The following is a 10584-nucleotide window of genomic DNA, read 5'->3' as shown; positions in this document are numbered from 1 at the left end:
GGGTACTTCAAATATTACCTTGTTTTTCTGATTTTCTGTCATTCCAAACCAAATAATCAAACTGATTGTTATCGAGTTGATTCTGACTCATAGTGACCCTAAAGGACACAGTAGAACTGCTCCATAGGAGCTGGTACATTTGAACTGCTGACCTTTGGGTTAGCAGCTGTAGCTCTTAACCACTGTGCCACAAGGGCCCCTTTCTGTTATTAAGCATATTTAAATTGAGAATCTTTTATGTTTGAAGCACTGCATAAGCATCAGGTCAGATACAAAGATGAATAAGGTACAGTCCTTGTCTATAAGAGAATTTACAGTGTAGCAAAAGCAAAATCCTGGAGTCTGGGTGGCACAAATGGTTGGACATCAACTACTAGCCGAAAGGTTGGTGGTTCAAAGGCACCCAGAGATGGCTTTGAAGACAAGCCTGGCAATCTGTTTTTGAATGATCACAGCCTTGAAAACTCTATGGAGCAGTTCTACTCTGTACATATGGGGTCGGAATTGACTTGATTGCAACTAGCAACAACAACAAAAGCAAAATAAAAATTAAAAATACATAAATAAATAAAAACAGAGATACAAGTGAAGCACTCTGAGGCATAGAGAAAAGTATTATTCTTTGTTACTAAGGAGATCAGAGGGCACATATAAAAATACTTCATTATTTCTTTGTTGATTGAATGATGTAATCAGAGTGGCTATATAATTTGTGGGGCCCAGTGTAACATGAAAATGTGGGACCTCTTGTTCAAAAGTAGGAAAAAAGGGCTACTAAAAGTGTATATAAACTTCTTCCTTTCTTCCATGGTCTCAATCAACTTGTCATGGTGTTTTTTTAATTGCTATTCAATGTTCTAAGTTATGAAAAATTAAAATTTTAAATTATCAGCATGAATTTTATCATTCGCCTTTAAATTGTACAGTCTAATTTAAAATGCAAATATCAGAGCGTCTGACTTATTCAGAATCACCAAAATTATGCAATTGGAATTCCATGGCTTATCCCCAGAGTGTGTCTAGAACTTCCCAGAAGAAACAAATACAAGCACCAGATCTAGGAAGGTTGGAAGGAGGAAGAGAGGATCCTACCAGGCACATAGCTGTCTGAGGGGGCACTCCTGGGCACAGGGATACAGGAAGACAAGTGTAGACCCTGGGGCCATGCTCTGGGATGCAGGGTTGTTTCTTCTTTCCACCAGCCGCTGGGGACAGGCTCTGGGGAAGTCGAACTAGGCGTGTCCCCTTCTCATAGGCCTACAACCCCAATCCATGGCAGATGGAGACCCCCAAGAATGTTGAAACCTCCCTAACAGAATTCAGAACCTGGATTAGGGATGTTGAAAGGCTTGCCCCTGCTGAGATGTAGCTTCTGGCTAGCCATTCACAGGACATTCCACCATATTGTCACAGGAACATGAGGACAGTCTCTACCATGTTCTGCCCTAAGATGTTCACTTGCCCGACTCCAACCTTGCCCGAGCCCATGCTCATTCCTGCTGGGGGTGGAGGGCAGCAGCTGATTCAGGCTGGACAGAGCTGGGAGAGTGTTCAGTAGAGAATCCATCCCAGGGAGGTGGCAGGATGCAGGACTACCCAAGCTGCAAGTTTCCAGAACATTCTACATTGTCCCATCAGAATTCCTTTACAAAACACAATTTCAAAGATAAAATCATTAAGAATTTCAAGACAGTGACAGCAGAGCATTATAGCCCGAGTATGGGACCTTCTGAGCATGGGCCCTGCTTGACTGTGCTAGTTGCACACGCATGAAGCCATCCCTGGCTTTGATCAACAGTTTGTAACAACAAACCAGGTTCTTGGGTTCAGGGCTATGTGCATTTCAGGCTCTTGAACCCATACTGCCTTTTTCAGAAAACCAGAAATATGATCTTCCTCACCTTGAAGCAGAAAATAAACTTGCCCAGGCCCATTTGGGGAAAAAGTCAAGTAAAAATGGGAAGGGGTTACTCTAAATTCAAAGTGAATGCCCCTTACTCTGTCACGTGAGTCCACTTCTTACTGAGATTAAAACTCCAGGCAGCACCTGAGGGCAGATGGGAAAATGCCCCAGGAGAATTGAATCTACACTTTGGAATAGGTATTCGTTCACATACGCCTCTCTCTTTGTCGTTTTCATTTTTTCTAGTGGGGATAAACACAAACAAACCAGAAACACACACACACAAAAAATGTAATAAATGTAAAAGTTTAGGTCAAGCTTTTTATTTGGTACTGATTGCTTTTGGGTGGAGGTGGGAAAGAGGGCAGGGCAGGAAAGAGGTGGCGGTTTCGTTTGGTTGTTGGAAAAGAAGCACTTCCTTTCTGTCTTAGTCATCTAGTGCTGCTATAACAGAAATACCACAAGTGGATGGCTTTACAAAGAGAAGTTTATTCTCTCACAGTCCAGTAGGCTACAAGTCCAAATTCGGGGCATCAGCACCAGGAGGAGGCTTTCTCTCTCTGTTGGCTCTGGGGAAAGGTCCTTGCGATGCATCAGTCTTCGCTTGGACTGGGAGCATCTCAGCGCAGGAACCTCAGGTCCAAAGCAAGTGCTGTGCTCCCGGCGCTGCTTTCTTCATGGTGTGAGGTTCCCATGTGTCTCTGCTTGCTTCTCTCTTTTATATCTCAAAAGTGATTGGATTAAGACTATCTAATCTCGTAAACCTCATCAGTATAACCTCATCACAGTGATAGAATTTACAACACATAAGGAGATCACATATAACCTCATCATAGTGGTAGAGTTTACAACACATAAGGAAATCACATCAGATTACACAATCATACAATACGGGGAATCATGACCCAGCCAAGTTGACAGATATTTTTGGGGGACACAATTCAATCCATGTCACTTTCTAAAACAACAGCTAGTTTTTGTGTCTTGCATATCGCATACATCACCTCATTTAAATCTGCTAACAAATTGCACGATGGCCATTTACGTTTTTCAGACTGGGGAAAATAAGGCTCGGAATGATTAACTTGTCCAGGTTCAGATATGGCAGAACCAGAATTTTAACCCAGCTCTGTCTGACAGCAAAGCTATGGTATTTCTTTTGAGACTAGGCTCTTGTCCTCATACAGCAGACTAAAGTCTCTTACCAGGTCCCGAAAAGACCATAAGTGACATGGTTTCCAGGGAGTCTGATCATCACCCAAAGAGATGATGCTTGTTCAAAAACTTTTTACTGGCTGAGTTAGACTTATATACGTTTTCTAACAGAGTAGCAAGAAGTTTTTTGTTTTGAACTTTCTGATTTCCTAGTGAGGAAAAGGAATTATTTCTAGCCTTCCTTCTCTCTCTCTCTCCCACCCCTTATCCCAGTTCCCTCATTAATCCTGGCATCCGTAGTTGCATATTGAGTCCATGGGTTCAAGATGGAAGAGAAAGCACGTAGAGGGTTTTCTTGCCTAGCCCGGTTAATTTTTCTCTCCCTGATTTTCAAATGTAGATGCTGTACACACTGGTGTGTGAGGGAAAGTTCTTTTATTTCTGGGCTCAGTCCCTGAAACTCTGAGGTAAATGGAATTTGGCCACTTTTGAGTCTCTGGCCTTCTGAGAGCGCTGGTGTCGTCATTAAGTAATTATTTGAGAAGAGCGTCAACTTTAAGGAAATGCGCTTTCTTATCTCTTTCTTCATCCTTCAGCCTCCCCTCCAAAACCCCCCTGCTTTGACCCCATTTCCAGTAGTAGTACTAGTACTCTCTTGAGTCATTCTTTCTGTTTCCAGATGGCTCACATTAACAGTGACTCAGAGAAGCTGAACAGCCTCTTTTCTCTGAAAGATCTCATGGGTAGATTCAGTGAGCAGCTTTTGGGTGTGTTTCTGTTCTTCCTTTGTAGATTGCCATTCTGTGCAGCCCTGGGGTTTTCCCTTTTCTAAGATTCTGGTTATGAATGGCTATCGTGAAAGCCAGCAACTCACCACTGTTTAATTAATATTCTAAGGGGTAGGCGAGGCTCTGTGACATCACCAGCTGCTACGTGTGTACCAGGCACGCACCCACCTACGCCCACACTGTTTTGCTTTTGTCATTCGGAGCTAGAAGTGCTGAACACAGAGCCGGATCCCAGGTATGGTAACGTCATGGCGTGATGTTTTCCACTGACGCTTTCAGAGGGTCACAAAGGAGTGCACGACCCTAGGAGGATTATACTCACCATCCTGAGCCATGTTATTGGCCATTGTTGTCTTTCCCTTCCACTCACGCTTTCTCGCTGACCCGGACCCCTTGTCCAGGGAACAGAAAAATAATGGGCAGTATATCTTTTCCAGTTCAATAATGGAGCCAGGACATGATCACAGGGCACTGCTGACAGGCCTGGATGAGGCTAATATATATGTGCCTACCCGGGAACTATGCTATAAATTGGACAGCTGGGCACAAGGCTAACATACTGGCTTCTGACTGCACTGATTGGTCAGACCAAGATTCTGTTGCCCTGATAGTACAACATAATTCCTCCACATCTGCCTTCCTTCCTGCCTGGTGGTTTAAGAGAACAGGCTCTGGAACCACTAATTAGCTCTGTGACCTTGAGAAAATTATTTAAATTCTGTGTCTCAGTTTCTCAGTTATAAAATGGAGATAATAATCATACTTCCATTAAATGGCAGTTAGTTAGGTTTGTGTGAGTTAATACATGTGAGGTATTTAGATCAGTATTTGGCCCATAGTAAAATTCTTTGTGTTAGTAATTGTTAATATCCTTACTGAGCTTCTAGTTTGGGAACTTCCTGAGCTGAACACACTTAAATAATATCATAGCCTACCTGGAGTTAAAAGCATAATCTTTAGAAAGTTCTGTGCCTTGACCTGAAAAGATTAGAACTAGCACTAGTCATCAGTGCCGTCGCTCCCTATCCATAAGCACTTGAGTACTCCTTGAATATAATCTTCTCTACCTGCAATTGAATGAATGCTTTTGAACTGTGTTGTTGGAGAAGAATATTGCATATACTGTGGACTGCCAAAAAAAGAATAAATCAGTCTTAGAAGAAATACAACCAAAATGTTCATTAGAAGAGAGGATGGTGGGACTGACTGGCTTACTTTGGACATGTCATTAGAAAAACCAATAGAAAGGACATCATATTTGGTAAAGTAGAGGGTCAGTGAAAATGAGAGCAACCCTTAATGAGATCAGTTGACCCAACAGCTGCAGCAATGGACTCAAACGTACCAGCGATCATGAGGATGGTGCGGGACTGGACAGCCGTTCATGCTGGTAGACGTAAGGTCGCCATGAGTCGGAGCTGACTGGACGGCAGCTAATAACAACCTGCAGTTGTATTTAAAAGGAAGGCTATAGGAGGAGGTGGGAATCTGTCCTGTTTATCCTTATTTCCAACTCTCTTTGTGGTTCTCCCACAAAGTCTGGCATATTGTAGATGCTCAATTGAGTTAGCGTTGAGGGCCATCTAGGACCTTTATTTTGAATCTTTGCCATGAAAATGTCACTTTTGCTTTGCCATGGATAACGACTGATCTGTAACACAGTGGGGGTTGATTTCAGGCATTAGAGGCTCCAGAATTTCTGTACCCTTGGTGAGCTTTGTAAGCTCTCCAATGAGCACAGGGATTTTGCCTTAAAAAAAAAAAAAATGAAAAAATATCGGAGGGGCTTCGATTTGGTAATGTGTGTGGAAGGTAGCACCCAAGGATTGACTTTTCTTAGTTTGTGTTTGCAGAGCTACTACGTTTTCAATTTAGGTTTTATGGGGTATTTTTGGAGTAGCCTTGGGGGCCGTATTGATGGAAATTGTGATTTTTTTTTTAGTGCGCTCTCCACTGAAGTTGATTTTTGGCATGATGTCTGATTTCAGGATTTAGAAAACATGAGTGGAACTGGAAACTTCCACTAGAAGGCAAAGTAAAGGGGACTTAGAGAGCTTTGTGTGGACTCAAGAAACAGCCTTTGCAGTGTCTATTATGAGGACATCATTGACATTGTTCACAAAATCAAAATGTGTTCTTTGTGAGATCTTAGGAAAGACGTTTTTCTCTTTTCCTGGTAAAGTTTAGAATCCATAAATAAACTCTGAAGATTAGGCAGGGTATTTTTTATGGCCATTTGCCTGAGGAAGAAACTAGAACTTAAGAGACAGCCTTTTTAGGCAGGATTTTCCTCCCCGCTCTACCGTATGGCCACCCCTGCCCTCCCTAAATATGGAAGATTCCATCATAGCTGAAAGCAGAGACTGTCTTACTTGCTGATGTAATCCCCTGTAGTTAGAATGGTGCCTGGCCCATAGTAGCTGCTCAATAAATATTTGTTGAATTAATGAATGGGAAGATTCCTATAGTATATGAAAGGGAAAATGAGGACTTTGTTATCTTTTTAAAACTTTGTTTAGTAAACTTTATAATGAAGTATAACATTACAGGAAAGTGCACATATCACTAGTATATAGCTCAGTGAGTTTCCTGGCGTGAACACACGCATGTAACCAGCTCCCAGCTAAAGAAACAGAACATTTCCAGCACTTTGGAAGCTGCCCTGCCCAGTGCCAGTGACTTCCCAGTCACCCACCACCAACCCCCATTTTCTCTATAAAGGGTAACAACTACCCTGACTTCTTAACGCCATGGATTCATTTTGCCTGTCTTTGAACTTCATGTGGATTAAATAATACTGTATATACTCACTTGCGTCTGGCTTTTTTCACTCAACATTTTTTATGTGTGAGATTCCTCCATGTTGTTGAGTAAGGTTGTAGTCAACTTTTGTTAGCTTTTGAAACTCTTACGCACAATTTAGTTTTAAGTCAGTCAATGCCAGGTGAAATTCAAGATTTATAGAGTAATAACCTTCAATAACTACTATTCATCAAGCACTTACATGACAGACATAATGCTAAGAACTGACATACATGATCTCAAATAATCCCTCAACAGCTTACTGGAGTGTGGGTATCATAACCCCCACTTTATTAATAAATAATCTCAAGCATGCAGGAGTTAAGTAGGTTGCTGCTAAGCAAATTCATAACTGATGAAACCCTCATTTGAACCCAGGTCCCTCAGTCAACCAGCCTGTTCTTTAGTCACCACTACTGTAATTTCTCTCCCCCAATGAAAAGAAAAAAAAAGCAGTTGCCCTTGAATTGACTACAACTCATGGTGGCCCAATCTGTGTTAGAGTACAGTTGTGTACCATAGAGGTTTTTTTTTTTTTTTTTCTTTTAAATAACCCTTTATTGTGTGTAATGTGAAAGTTTACATAGCAAATGAAGTTCTCATTTAACAATTTCTGTACAGATTATTCAGTAATATTGGTTACATTGTTCACAATGTGTCATTATACTCATTCATTCCATTCTGGTTGTACCATTTCCAGTACTCTAGTTTCCCTGCTCCCTTACTTTCTCATCTTCACTTCAGGGTAATTTTTAACTGCTTGGTCTCCTTTAGATGATTTTTCTTAAAGAAGCTCATTACTCATGGGTGATATTCTTTATTTTATGAACTAATCTGTTATTTAGCTAAAAGATGACCTCAAGGGATAATTTCAGTTTAAGATTTAAAGTGTATTTCAGGGCAATAGTTTTGCGGAGTCCTCTAGTCTCAAGCAGTCCAGTAACTGGACTTTTTAAAAATTTGAATTCTGCTCCACCTTTTTCTCCTGTTCTATAAGAATCTGTCGTGGCCCTGATCAGAATGGTTGGTAGTGGTAGCCAGGCACCATCTAGTTCTTCTGGTCTCAGGGTAGATGAGGCTGTGGTTCATGTAGACTATTAGTCCTTAGACTGCTTTCTTCTCTGACTCTTTGGTTTCCTTCTCTCTCTTTTGTTCCAGATGAGTAAAGACCAACAGTTGAACCTTAGATGGCCACTTGCAAGCTTTTAAGACCCCAAACACTACTCACCACATTGGGATGTCAAACCTGTACTTTATGAACTATATTATGCCAATTACTAGAGTTGTCCCATGAGACTGTGGTCCTAAGTCTACACACTCAGAAAATTAGTCTCACGAGGTGTTTGTTGATGTCTAAGAAGTATCTGTACCTGTGTACTCTGTGTGCTTTATTATATATATATGAATATACATGTATGCACATGCATGCCTGTATGTACAAATGCCTATAGATACTTCTATCTGTAAAAACGTATGTACCCACATGTTCATACTCATATGCCTATACACATATTTGTATAACCACACATATTTTTTTGGTTGTTGGTATTGTTGCAAAATTACATTTTTCATATCCTTTACCAAAGACATCCTTTTCTCATGTGCACTTCTTAGTGACATTGTTTACCTTATTCAGCCTGTGTGCACTTTACCCATGTTTGCTGCTACCTTTCCTATCACGTCAAAAGTAACAAGTGTCTACTATCTTGATAGGGCTTTCATCTCCACCATACCCATCCCTGGTAACCACCAGTGAGCACTGGTTTCTTTATATGTATCTGTTCTCTCTGTAGGGTTTTCAATGGCTACATTGTTTTGGAAGTAGATTATTAGGCCTTTCTTCTGAGGCACCTCTGAGTGGACTCAAACTTACAACTTTTTGGTTAGCAGCCAAACGCCTTAGCCTTTTGCATTTAAGCAACTGTTTTAAATGAATATGCATTTAGGTAAAAGTAGGGAGGAGTCCCTGGATGACGCAAATGGTTAAGCAGTGGACTACTAGCCTAAAGCGTGGAAGTCTGAGCACACATGGAGACGCCTCAGAAGACAGGGCTGGTGATCTGCTTCCTAAAAGTCACAGCCTTACAAATCCTATGGTGCCCAGTTCTACTCTGCACACATGGGGGTTGCTATGAGTCGGAATTGACTCCATGGCAACAAACAACAACAACAGAAGTAGGGGAAGATGTGGGGCTGGTACTAATTTAGAGACGGCTGTCTTTTAGCTTTTTTAGTTCTTTGTACCAAGAGATAGGACAATTTCCTAGGGCCTCTTTGCTGTCTTAAACGGTGCATATGCTGACTCTGGGTCCTTTGTCCAGAAGAAGAGGAGGAGCTGGTCCTGGCCTCCTGGACTCTGCATTAAAGATTTGGGCCTCAGGATAAAGTCAGGAAGGATGGTCTCCGGCCACGTCCTGTTTCTGTGGGCCCCAACAGTCACAGGTCAGCAGGCCCAGCTAGAGGTCAACTCCTTACCAGCTGTTCTCAATTTCTTTTTAGGAGGTGGTGACCTTGATTTGAATCAACCCCAGCTGAGAATTGGATTCCTCTGTTGGGTGGTGCATGCATCTGTGAAACTTTTCTCTAGAGGCGAATCTCTCACCCTGGGATTTACAGTGTTTAGTTCCAAGCTGTTTTTAACACACTGTTCAGAAAGATGAATATTTTTTCTTACTTGGTTTTCCTTGGGCCAATATGTGGCTTTCTCCATTTCTGTAGGCCTGATACACTCCAGACTCTCTTTGGCTTTTGCATCCATTTGGAGAAGATACCAGCAAGCAAGGAGAGAGACCCTCATTTGGCACCAGCAGAGGGCTGTACTCACTGTCTTGTCTCCCAAATGACCTGTCCTTATGTGAGGCAGGATGTACCCTACTTGTCCATTGTCCTTTTACCCTTAATTTTTAATTAAAAAATGGTTTATTTGGCAGTTTTATACATTTGGCCAACATTTAACTCTTGGTTTAGATCTTTCATTCCCCCAGCTCAGAGGAAAAAAAAAAAAAAATGTGTCCCCCTGTCTTCTAGTCCCCTGCCCTCATTTCAAGCCTTCACCATCTGGAAAAAGCTCTCATTACGTCATCAGCTTCCTTTGTCAGTTCAACACTTTTCTTTCCTTTCATCTCTCTGTTCCCTTTAAAGATACATTATGCCCTCTGGATGGAAAGAATACACAGAGTCACTATACCAAAAAGAATTGGTCGATGGTCAGCCTCTTCAGGAGATTGCATATGATCAGGAACTGATGGTACTGAAGGAGGAAGTCCAAGCCACACTGAAGGCGTTGGTGAAAAACAAGGCTCCAGGAATTGACGGAATACCAACTGAGATGTTTCAACAAACGGGTGCAGTGATGGAAGTGCTAACTTGTCTGTGCCAAGAGATTTGAAAGACAGCTACCTGGCCAACAGACTGGAAAAGATCCATATTTATACCTATTCCTAAGAAAAGTGATCCAATGGAATGTGGAACTTATTGCACAATATCATTAATATCACATGCAAGTAAAATTTTGCTGCAGATCATTCAAAAGCAACTGTAGCAGTACATCAACAGGGAACCCCCAGAAATTCAAGCCGGATTCAGAAGAGGACATGGAACCAGGGATATCATTGCTGATGTCAGATAGATCTTGGCTGAAAGCAGAAAATAGTAGAAACATGTTTACCTATGTTTTGACTATGCAAAGGCATTTGACTGTGTGGCTCATAACAAATTATGAATAATATTGGGAAGAATGGGAATTCCAGAACACTTAATTGTGCTCATGAGGAACCTGTACATAGATCAAGAGGCAGTCGTTTTAACAGAACAAGGACATACTGCGTGGTTTAAAGTCAGCAAAGGTGTGTGTCAGGGTTGTATCCTTTCACCATACCTATTCAGTCTATATGCTGAACAAATAATCCGAGAAGCTGGACTGTATGAAGAAGAACG

The sequence above is a fragment of the Trichechus manatus genome, unplaced genomic scaffold (genome assembly GCF_000243295.1).
Source record: "Trichechus manatus latirostris isolate Lorelei unplaced genomic scaffold, TriManLat1.0 scaffold00071, whole genome shotgun sequence".
NCBI classification, from domain to species: domain Eukaryota; kingdom Metazoa; phylum Chordata; class Mammalia; order Sirenia; family Trichechidae; genus Trichechus; species Trichechus manatus.
This window is presented reverse-complemented; position numbering follows the sequence as displayed.